The 11,426-nt window shown below is 38.3% G+C and overlaps 1 long non-coding RNA gene across 1 annotated transcript in view; it reads left to right on the top strand.

Moving 5' to 3' along the window:
- The first annotated feature begins 392 nt into the window (after positions 1 to 392).
- Positions 393 to 11,426, top strand: part of LOC111587685 (uncharacterized) — a 38,581-nt gene continuing 27,547 nt past the window's right edge. The window contains exons 1-2 of the long non-coding RNA XR_002748097.3: positions 393 to 605; positions 8,455 to 8,539. This is a non-coding gene — a long non-coding RNA (uncharacterized LOC111587685). The remainder of the gene's footprint in view (positions 606 to 8,454; positions 8,540 to 11,426) is intronic.

The following is an 11,426-nucleotide window of genomic DNA, read 5'->3' as shown; positions in this document are numbered from 1 at the left end:
CTTATTGCGAAAAAAAGTCGAATTCTTCTGATTCCATTCCCTTATTTTGAATATTTATGGGTTTCTTTCTTCCTCCATGTCAGTAAACTAAATATCTTTGCAAAACATGACATTTGAGGACATCATGTTGGGCTTTAGGAAACAGATCGACATTTTTCACCATTTTCTGACATTTTATATATCAAACGACCAATTATTAAAATAATTAACAGATTATTCGACTTAGAAAAAGGTCAGTAGTTGCATCCTTACTCTCTCTAGCTTGTCCAATACATAAAAGAACAGCACAGGATAGCAGAATTGAAAAGAAAATGCACAGAATAGCCCTTTGTTCTACCTGACAGGAAAGACAGGAAGTGAAGTAATAAATGAGAGACACCTGTGAGCTGAGCTGCTGCTAACAAAGGAAGCATGAAGAACAATAGAGAGAAGTGGCAAAAAAGACAACCAGTAGACTTTTACAAGAACTGTACAGCTTCTGGTCAACTTTGATCCAGAACTAGCTTGTTTAGTGAACATTTGCTGGTCCATGTGGAACTGAAGGATATCAGCTGATCTCAGGAGCAGGACTGGATATGCATCATACATCAGACAGCTGCCTGGAGGTCAGTACCTTTTGTTGGATTCTGGGTGAGATGGTGGCTCAATTTACCCTTTGTCTGCTTGCTTTAACCAATGTTTTGGAGCTCTTTAGACATCATCAAGTGAGGAAGAGCTAATGCATTTCTATGCATCTTTTAGGATACTTCAGATTCTTTGGTACAATAAAAGTGCCAATACAGAAATGACAACATGCATGAAAAATCTGATATACAGGAACAGCAGATAAACCTGAGAATTTCTGCTACATGTATCTGCATTCAGTTTTTTGATTTTTTTTTCCTAATCTTAGATTTTTGCGATATATTGGATTGTTTGTACATTTATTTAGACAAAACCAAGAAATTTTGAAGTAAAATTGACTAATTGAACCCCAGCTACATGCTGGATTTTGTAAGACATCAGAAGTCCAAAATGAAACCACTGGTTTACTCTTTTTCTCTATTTTGTATCTTAAAAGTTTGCCTCTTGTGTAAGATCTTGATCTTAAAAGTAACTAAAGCTGTCAGATAAATGTAGTGGAGTAGGAAAAACTAACATTTCTACATTCCATGAAGTTGTATGGATTGAAAATACTTAAACACTGCAAAATTACTTTACACAATGACAAGTTTAACATTACAGTGAATATTTAAGCTTGAAATGTGCAGCTGTGGCTTATTTTGTACACGATTCAAGTATATAAAAACAGCATGAAGCTTGATTTTCACAGGAGGGGGTGTTTAAATGTATAAGAATGACTAATGTTCAGATTTTCTACATTTAAAACATACAAGAACCTTGATTTATTTTATTGAGATATGCAGTTGGGCCATGTCTCTCATATTTTATTTTCCCAATGTCTATCATTTTAGATTAAATTCAAGATTCTGTGTTACTTTGAGACAAAACATGATATTTGCCCCTTGTTGCCATTTGATTTTGGTCCTTTTAGGGTCTTTATATGCGAACATTGCCTTTAAATTCAAAGCCCCTTTAGGCTACTTCACCTGATCCTGCCCAAGACTGTGTCTTATATCAAATCACTCTTTGATATTTTTTTTTACTGCATTGTGTTGCCTTTCTGTCCTCTTTATTTTTCTTAATTTTGTGTCCTCAACCTCCCCGCTACTTCAAAACTCTATAATTCTCTGTTAATTGGAGTTTTGTCTCTTATGTTTACTTTTGTTCCTAATTTCCTATGCAATAAATTTAAAAATGGCACACATCTTTGCACAATTATCTTTATGCATCATAAAAACACAGCATGAGTCTCATTAAAATAATATTAGTTAAAGGATATTCAAGGGGGTTTTATGGTTTAGATGAGGTGAGCAGAAGGATGTAATGTATTTTAGTTCTGCTCTAACAGATACAGTATGTCTGATGCTTCAGGTTGTGACACTCTGGAGTTACTGTTAGCGAGAGCATATGGCCAGCTCTTACTCTGGTTTGTGAGCCCTTTAATTAGCCCAGCGATCCAAAATGAGGTTACCGCACTGAAGGAAAGACAAATCGAATCAAAAAGCGCCGGGATGAGAGAAAAATCGTGTGTGTGGATGAGTCGGGTGATGTGGGGCGACGGTGGGGATGGGTATGAGAGGACCAAATGTTATGTAATTCAGGGCCTAATTATGTAAGGGCTCAACAGTGTAACTGTAAGGGGACTCAAGATCCCCCCCATCCGTGTGCACACATGCTAATCATTGTTCTCCTCTAAAGTTCACGGCTAATTGTTTCTCAGGAGAGGTGCCTGGCATCCTCTGCTGCTCCTGCCGTGGAAGCAGAGATGGTGTTGCATGCTGTGTTGTCAGACATGCACAGGAAGGACGGCACAGCTTCATTAGGCAGGTTTCCCCAGTGCCATTTAACATTAAAGCGAGAGTGAAATTTTCAGAAGAGCCGAGCAAGAAGTCTTGTGAGAGTCCAAATGAACCTAAATTGCATGTCTTTTTACTTTCATCCCATACTATACATGTGTGTTCATATAAATTGCATGTCTTGTGCTCGCCTTAGAACAAAGACAGGAGAAAGCAAAACACAGAAATGTTTTTTTTTCTCTACCCAGCTCAGATATTCTTTGATATTTTAGTTAGGGGTGCAATATTATATTTTTTGGCTTGTAGAAGGCTGCTATGCAACCCAACAGAGGTTTTGCTTACGGTGTCTATAAAGCAGGACTCGTTTGTACAGATTTCAGTCTTGTACAGTCACATGTCTTATTCACTTTGAAATTGGTGACATCACATGATTGTGAACTGAATTTGGTCTGTTGCTTTTCTGTGTGTCTGGTGGACAGTTGAGGAAAGTTCAACATTTCAAGTTCCTGAAGGCTAACTAACCAGGTGTAGGCAGGTGACAGGTCTTTGGGGTTCCTTGGTTGACCCTGTGTTGGAATGAAACTCAGAATATCACCCACTGGTTTGCTGACTTTGAAGTTTTGAGTTTAAAATCTGGCCATCAGCATCTTGATCTTTTGAAACAGGGTCAATATATAATTGTGGGACTTCTTGTAACATAGTTGACAGGTATCATAGTTAACATTTTTGCTGTTTTCAGGCCTAAAATCAACATGGCCGCCTAAAACCAAACACCACATGGCATTTGTACAGAAAGATTCTTCTAAATATTATATATACAATTGAGTAAAATTGAAAGTTATTTCTAAGGATATTGTAGTAAACCTGTTGACATGCCATAAATCCACACTTGACTCATACACTACTTTATATTAAATAACTCAGAAAGCCTTGGAGTCTGGCCAGTCTTTTCTTCAGGAGGAAATGACATCATGTGGAGCAGGTCATGTGATCTGGAATTAACACACTTCCTTCAGAGGTGTTTTTGTAATGGGAAATTTAGTTGAAAGTGATTTCTCGGACATAGATCCAATTTGTTATTTTCCATATAAAATTTGATATATTGCCAAAAAAAATATCTGCCATGATTTTCTCAACTTAATAAAACGAACACAATCAAAACAATTTTTGAATAAGCTCTTTTTATTATTGTTTAGCTAATTAGAAGGTGGTTGTTATTGAATTTGGACGGTTATTTAGTTGACATTTTAGTGACATCCAGTCATTTTTTATCAATAAGCGACTGTTTCCATAATAAATCATTATGTAATTTGTAAAGACATGAACATAATGAACAAAAAGAATATTAGTTATTTTACTTTTAATAAATATGTAATTTATGATCATTATGATCATGTCTTTACAAATGTGGGTCAGGTCAGGTTGTGTTACCTGCTACTGGTACAATGTAACCCAGTACAACCTGCCGCATTGAAAATGGGTAGATGGTTTACCCAGGACTCAGTCTCCAAAGGGCGTATGAATGCAACAGTCACCAGCCAACCATGAGACATGGAGCGTGGCACCATGTATATGTTAGGCGTAAAATTAACATTCCAACTAAACAGCAGCACCTGCAGGACATGGCAGATGTATTGGTCGTGCCTCTCCTCTGATTAAGATGTACTGCAGGTGAGAGAAGGACTGGATAAGTATGAGGACGACCCGAATTGCTTTAAACGTCCTGGCTTGAAGATCTGCCCATCAGCTAACCAAAACCTAGCTGATCTTCTTCTGCATCGTCAGCAACGACTGAAGCTGGCCTGAGCCGAATAAAAATGTATGCAAGATATATCCCATGAACTTCAAAAGTCCCTCAATTACATATTGACCCAACTGACAAACGAGGGTTGGATCACACTGAAAGCTGGAGGACACTAGCCATACAGTAGCAACCTGCTAATCATAAGGTAGCTACACCCTAAAACATACTCGACATTATTGTCTGTTTTACTATGAATGTAGCACATGCTACCTGAATATGCTTACTATCTAAATATCAACTTTTCTCCAGAATCCATCTTTAACATTAAACAGCATAAAAACTTCTCTGCGTAGTTTGGATGCTGATGTGGTCTTTCTCTTCTATACTATTGCAAACAAAACGCTGTCTGCCCGTGGCTTTTAAGGTTTTTTGTATGCATTTGGTTAAAAAACTATGATTTCTTTTGACTGAAATGAGGAATGGGATTTAGACTTTAACAGTGAGGAAAAAAACGTACAAGCTACCTTATCACATTAACTGACATAGAAAAGTGCATCCGGCAGAAAATGTGCCCTCCAAACTTTGCATGTTGCACAGAGACCCAGATGAGTACAGTACTGTGAAGAATTGGCATTTTCACTTTGGCTGAATGTCTGTATATGTGTGTCAGAAAGCCAACATCATGCACAATGGAACTCTACATGACACCTGTCAAGAAAAGGAAATGGCTGTTTTCTGTCTTCCAATTCCCCTGCTCCATCAGGACGGCCTTGTTCTTTTTCTCACTGTTGAGAGACGGAAGATCACAGACTCTCCTTCGTCTTGCATCTGTCTTTCATTCACGCTCTCTCTTCCTCCTGCACTTTTGCTCTCTCTTTTACACTCTTGCATCTCTCTTTCATTCCTCTACTCTTGTCTCGTTTCCTATCGCCTTGCACTGTCTTGCCCTCGTTGCCTTCTGTCTCTTTCTGTTTTCTGCTCTCCTTCTCTGTCTCTCTATGGCCTTCTCCAACTCACCTCCTTCCTCTCATCTCAGCTGCTCTGGGATTGTCCCTGATCATTTGACATCAAAATATCTTCTCATCACTCTTGCCCTGTGTTCCCCCTTATCTCGACCATGTAATATTAAAGTCAGAGGGGACACCCCTGCTGTTTTCTGTGAGAGCTTGTTTGCGGAAAGAGAGGAAAAGAGACCGAGAGCAGGAAAGGGGAAAGCGATGTCACCCACAGCGGAGCCAGCGAGATGAATGCACTTTGACTAAATCTCCCCTTTAGCCACTTATTATTATTCACAAAATCCCAACCCTGCTCTACCGCAGCTCTGAAACTGCATACAAAATGTGAAGGATGCATTCGTTGAGAGTCAACAAACAATGCTTTTATAAGACAAGGTTGAGATTGAGAACATGCCCAGACCTTTCAGATTGATTATGTACATAGATTACTACTGTACAGCTGACACAAAAGCTACAGATTGAGATGCTTCAGGGTAGAAAAATAGTTACTGTCCATGGTTCTATTCCTGCCAAAGACCCGTGTTGTCATGCTCCTCTATTTCACCCCATATTTCCTGTTCCAGCTGTCCAGTAGAGGCGAAAATATGCCAAAAGCATTGTCGGAAAGAAATTGCTCATATGAATTACTGATTTCACATTTGGCTCGGTCATTGGATCTCATGTTTCTGTTTGACGGGTGACCAACTGTTTTTGGGAGGAAATGAACCTCTCAGATTCACCTATCAACAGCAGCCGTGGGGGATTTTTAGTGTAGTGTGGCCCACCAGCGAGGCTACATTGCAGCACATGTGCAATTAACACAGGACAGATGGCCCAAGTTCACATCAAATCAATGCCGGGGATGAAGTGATGGGGAGGGAAGCCTGGTTTGCCCCTTGGGGCCGCCATGGCTTAACTGTCACCGACGCTTGGTTCAGTTTGACATGTTTGATCAGGTGACTCCCTGCAAGTGTATCCACTTTGAAATTAAAATTCACGCCAGAGAGTATTAACAGCACCCCTCTGTGTTTTGTAACGTAGGTGGATCCACATTACGAAATCTATAATTTTAGATTACGCTCATACATTATGCATGTGACATGTCATTAGTGAAGACAGGTAGGGGTAGGGCCAGGGGGTTTTAATGAATTTTTCAGATGATGATGATAGCAGGATTTGCATTTGCGGTAGGTGACATTGTGTTTGTTCTGGAAAATTGGTTGAGATTAAGGTTCATGGTCATGGTGTGCTTGTACCAGCTAATACTGTGGAAAAGAACAGGCGACTATCAGGCTGTGTTGTGTGTTCTGGGATCCTTGTATTTGGTTAAACGAATTAATCTCTGCAGTAATCCTGACCTTGTTAAATTAATTCCCATGTCAATGAAAAATTTAGTAGTGGTTACTACTAGCACTGATTAAATACAAATATTCCAATCTGTGTCACACATATTGCTTCTCTTTGTGTTTGATCATCATGTCAGATGGAAGCTTATTGCATTATTACTGTAAGAACTGATGAATGCTTGTGTGATATGATTGAAGGCTTCAGAAAGAGAGATTGTTTTGAGCAAAGATGCAACTATAAAATCTGACAATCATGGGGAAATTTCAATGAAAATAACGGAAAAATATGGCAGGGGGAGTTGATGCTTGAAAACATGCAATATAGATGGCTTCCATGGAAGATATAACGCTGCTTAATGAGCTCTCACGCTAAAGGAGCTGTCAAACTCAGAGTGGAATATTGCACATCGGCACTGGGAGCCACGTGCTAATGCATTCACCATGCTAACATGCTGATGCTTGGCAGGTATAATGTTTCATAATGTTGTTGAGTTTTTGCATGCTAACATTAAGGGTAGTGCTGTAGTACTCAAGATGGTTCTTTTTGAAAATCTGGGTCTCATTTCTGAATTGACTGCATTTGTACTCATAGACAAAAAGATCTATTTCAAGACATCCCTGCTTCAAATTCAACCATTAATTTAGTCTCCAATTTGAAATCTTTCTTGCTGTTAACGTCTGTCATCTTTCCCCGCCTCCCTTCGCATGTACTCCAAGAATATAAAATGCTGAAGACAGAAAAAGACATTGTGACTGTCTGAAATGAGATTCTGAGCGAAATCCTCCTTTTACTACCTAAACCAAAAAGAGTTAACAGCATCCAAAAGCAATGGTATATAGATTCTGCAATGCAATGCTTACTTAGACAGCTGGGACCACTTCAAACTGTTACAAGCAAAATAAACATATGGAAAAGACAGCTTTGGTCTCAGTCATGACTTGCTTTTGGTTTAGGTGGCCTTGAATGCATCACTACATAAAGGTGAGAATAATGGGAGCGTCATTACTTGTGTATGTGTTTTGTGGTGCTGGAGAAAAAGTCAAAAGACCACTAAGGAAATATAATTTGGAGATCATGAATATCTGCCTTCTTTAACAATATATTCACTAATTCTTGAGATGTTTCACTTTTAACCTGCGGTCCAAACAACTTCAACCTCTCCAGAACTGCACTGTGTGGATAACAATGTGAATATCGCTTCTATTTGTCACTGATTTTATTTATAAGTAAGAAAGAGGGAGAAATTTAATTAACAGCTAAATAAGAAATGGTTTATTGTTTATTTGTGTCCTCATTAGCTTCTGCCACAGCAGCTGCAAGTCTCCCTGAGGTCCACTCTATCTCAAAATACATCAACAAATCACTTATAAACCTGATGTTGAGGGGTGGGTCTGTGGCTGTAACACTAAGAGAAGAAGTCAGTTTTCATAGTGGAAAACTCTGCAGGCTTCAAAATTGGAGAAGGTGTGTTAGGTCAAGTGTGCACCAGGAGCATGCTTGTTATTTTCTTAACATTCACAGGGTTGTGAACCATGAATTCACTGGACTCGGATACTGAACACGAAGTTCTACTGTAATGTCATGAGATGTTTGGTGGAGGGCATTTGGTGCAAACAATGTCAATTGTGGCGTGATGGTATGTGGGTAAACAAAAGAGATTGTTCTCCAAGTGTGGCAAGTGCAAATACACTTTTTTTTGGATACAACACAATCATCACTCGCCCCAACTCACCCTAATCGCCACGTTTGACTGCTTGCTAAGGTTCGTCTTCCATGAAGTGCGATTCCAGTTGAAGGGTTGCTGTTTTACCAAAGTTAAGCAGATTCAGAGCCAATCCCAGATTACGCTTAACATGTCTCATTTTATGTCTTTAAGAGGATGTTCCAAACATGACAGCAATGTTGGGAGAAGTGTGTTGCTTGAGGTGGCAGCCAAATTTTAATCTGGTCCAATTTTTCACTTTTATAGGTGGAGTCTCTGAACTTTTTGATCGCACCTTGAAGTACAGCAGTCATCTCAGCTCTTTCCAAGTACATTCAGTCATTTAGTAGAGGTAAGAAGCACTTTTATGTGACTTAATTGTGTGGATGGCAGCTGAGAATACTTTGGAAATAACTGAATGATTACTTTATGACTGAGGAATTGCTTGTCTCGATTCCCAACATGCTACTACATGAAAAACAAGTTCAGCGGTTTATTAACGCAAATTCATTTCAAAACTAACTCGCAATGGTAAAAATTTCATGCTGACCTGCCACTGACACCTGAACCAGTACCTTAATTTCAGATTCTGTCACTCTACAGTTTGTTATAAATGATAATATGAAGCCTTCCTCTTACCTCCACCATCAAAAAAGACATCAGAGGTCATAAACTGGCTTCTCCATTTGCTACAGTCTGTTAATTTCCTACCACAGGCTGTAGTTTCAAATCAAACAGCCTTCACTTTCACCAAGTAGAACAGAATATTTATATCTCACCCTCTGCCTGTACAGCGTCAATGCTGAGTAGCCGTGATTATAACTGAAGTGTTGCGATAATGACCTTGCTTCGGGTACTCCACAAAATATTAATTAGAGGTTTGCTGTGTTTATGAGTCAGCTGTGGTGGTTATGCAACCCGGGCAAGCAAAACAGCTAACAGTTTGGATGTGAAATCAACAACAAAAAAAAAAATGAACACAAATCTGTGTGGTTGGTCTTTGTGCACAAAATGAAGCAGCTGTTAGAGAAACCACTGCACCATTAGTCAGTACAACGATTTCTTGACACATACTCATCAATGATGTAAAAGCTGTGTGATGAAAAATCAATACCGTATGAAAGAAGTGACAGTCTTAATAGAAAGCTTGTTGCGTGACTCCATCAGAGCCATGATTTTACTTCAGCACCTGCAGTCAAAGAGGATGCTGTTTGCAGGGGAGGGGAGGCGTCAGCATGGATAGCATTATGAGCATCCTCGCTAATTAACTGTTTCTATTTCCCTAACCAAAGCCTGCAGTCTCCCTCTGCCTCGCTTTTGCTCCATCATTCTTCCCCTCCTCTTGTTCGACAGCCGACTCTGATTTGTATTCAGGTGGCTTTCTCTGCTGCCCGTGTGTGACTCTGCAGAGCAGGTGTCCATGGCTGTGGCTCAGACAATGATAGCCCACTGATAAGCTGCCTCGCTCAGCCTCAGAGATAGGCACAGACCCTGTGTTTTCCACTGACAAGAATGCCATGTTTTCAGCCGCTGTTTTGGAGTTAAGGAAGGTCATTTAAATGCAGGGAACACAGTTGCAAATCCCCCACGAATGCGTACTGTATTGAAACACGGCGGCTATTTGTAACTGCTCGGTGGTAAACAGGACTTTTCTGCTATAAATATGAGCTAAATTTGCTCATTTCTTGCCGAGGCTTTGGGTTGAGGGAGTAGCAGCCAGTTTGCTTTGATAAACTTGGACTGGAGACTACAGCTGCAACTAATGATCATTGTCCATGAATAAATAATGCATTAGTTGTTTTGTCTATAAAATGTCACAAAACGGTGAAAAAATATCTGTCTGTGTTTCCAAAAGCTCAAGACGGCTACCTCAAAATTCTTGTTTTGTTCTCAACTCAAAGATATTCAGTTTACTGTCACAAATTAGGAAAGAAATCAGATAAAATGAATACTTAACAAGCTAGAAACAGAACACTGAGACTTTAAAATGATTTATCAATTACCAGAACAGCTGACTACTAATTTATAGTGGATAACTAATCAATAGATTGATTAATCATTGGATCGCTACCGGAAAAAGTAAAATAATTACTTCTACTGCTAAGGCTCATTCCTAGACACATACTGTGTTAAAACCAATTTGTAAAATTAACAATTAAGCAAGATGTACCTACTGTTATGTTTTTTAGATTTCAAAACCTAAAAAAGTTCTTTAAAAGCAGATTTTGCGAACATTCAAGTGTTTCCAGTGTTTGTGCAAAGCCATACAGGACTTTCTCTGCTACTAATATGAGCTAAATTTGCACATTTCTTGCTGAAGCCTTGTGTTAAGGGAGTAGTAGCCATTTTGCTTACATAGCTTAGACTTGTGGCAACTAATACTTTTCATAGTTGAGTAATCTGTTGATTATTTCTTGATTAATGGATCAGTTGTTTGGTCTATAAAATGCCCGATAATGGTGAAAAATGTCTATTTGTATTCATCAAAACCCAAGATAACATCCTCAAAAGTCTTGTTTTGGCTACAACTCCAAGATAATCATTGGAGCTCTACTGGAAATAGTAAAATAACTAATAACTAAATGTGGTAAACAGAGCTTTTTCTACGATAAATATAAACAAAATTCACATACTCTTCTAATGATTATTGTTAATTGAATAAAATCAATATTTAGATTACTGTGATAGAGAAAGAAATAAACCAGAAAATATTTATATTTCAGAAGCTGGAATCAGAGAATTGAGACTTCAAGTTAATTAATCAATTGTCAGAACAGCTGATGAATAATTTAATGGTTGACAATTAATTGATTAATGGAATAATCTTTGGCTTTCTACTAGAAAAAGTAAAATAACTATTTAAACCCCATTCATTTACAAATATTTTTATTACAACCAAATGTTAAAAATAACAATGAAATACTATGTAACCTGCTAATTTTTGAGGTTTATGGGTGTTAAAAATAAGATTTTGCTAACTTTCAAGCGTTTCCAGGCTTCGTGCTAAGCTAAGCTAATATAAAATAACTACTTCTGCCTCTAATGCTCATTCATTAACACATTATGTGTTTAATTAAAATCTCTATTAAAACCAAATTGTAAAAATAAAATTTAAAAAGAATGCTCATTTTTAAGGGTTTAGAGATATTTTTAGTGGATTTTTTTCTGATCTGGCTGTTTTCCCTGTTTCCAGGCCTTATGCTAAGCTAGGCTAATCACAGAGGAGTTATATTACTTTT

Source organism: Amphiprion ocellaris, chromosome 10 (genome assembly GCF_022539595.1).
Source record: "Amphiprion ocellaris isolate individual 3 ecotype Okinawa chromosome 10, ASM2253959v1, whole genome shotgun sequence".
NCBI lineage: Eukaryota > Metazoa > Chordata > Actinopteri > Pomacentridae > Amphiprion > Amphiprion ocellaris.
The sequence above is the reverse complement of the archived record's forward strand: the minus strand, read 5'-3'. Positions and strand labels throughout refer to the sequence as shown.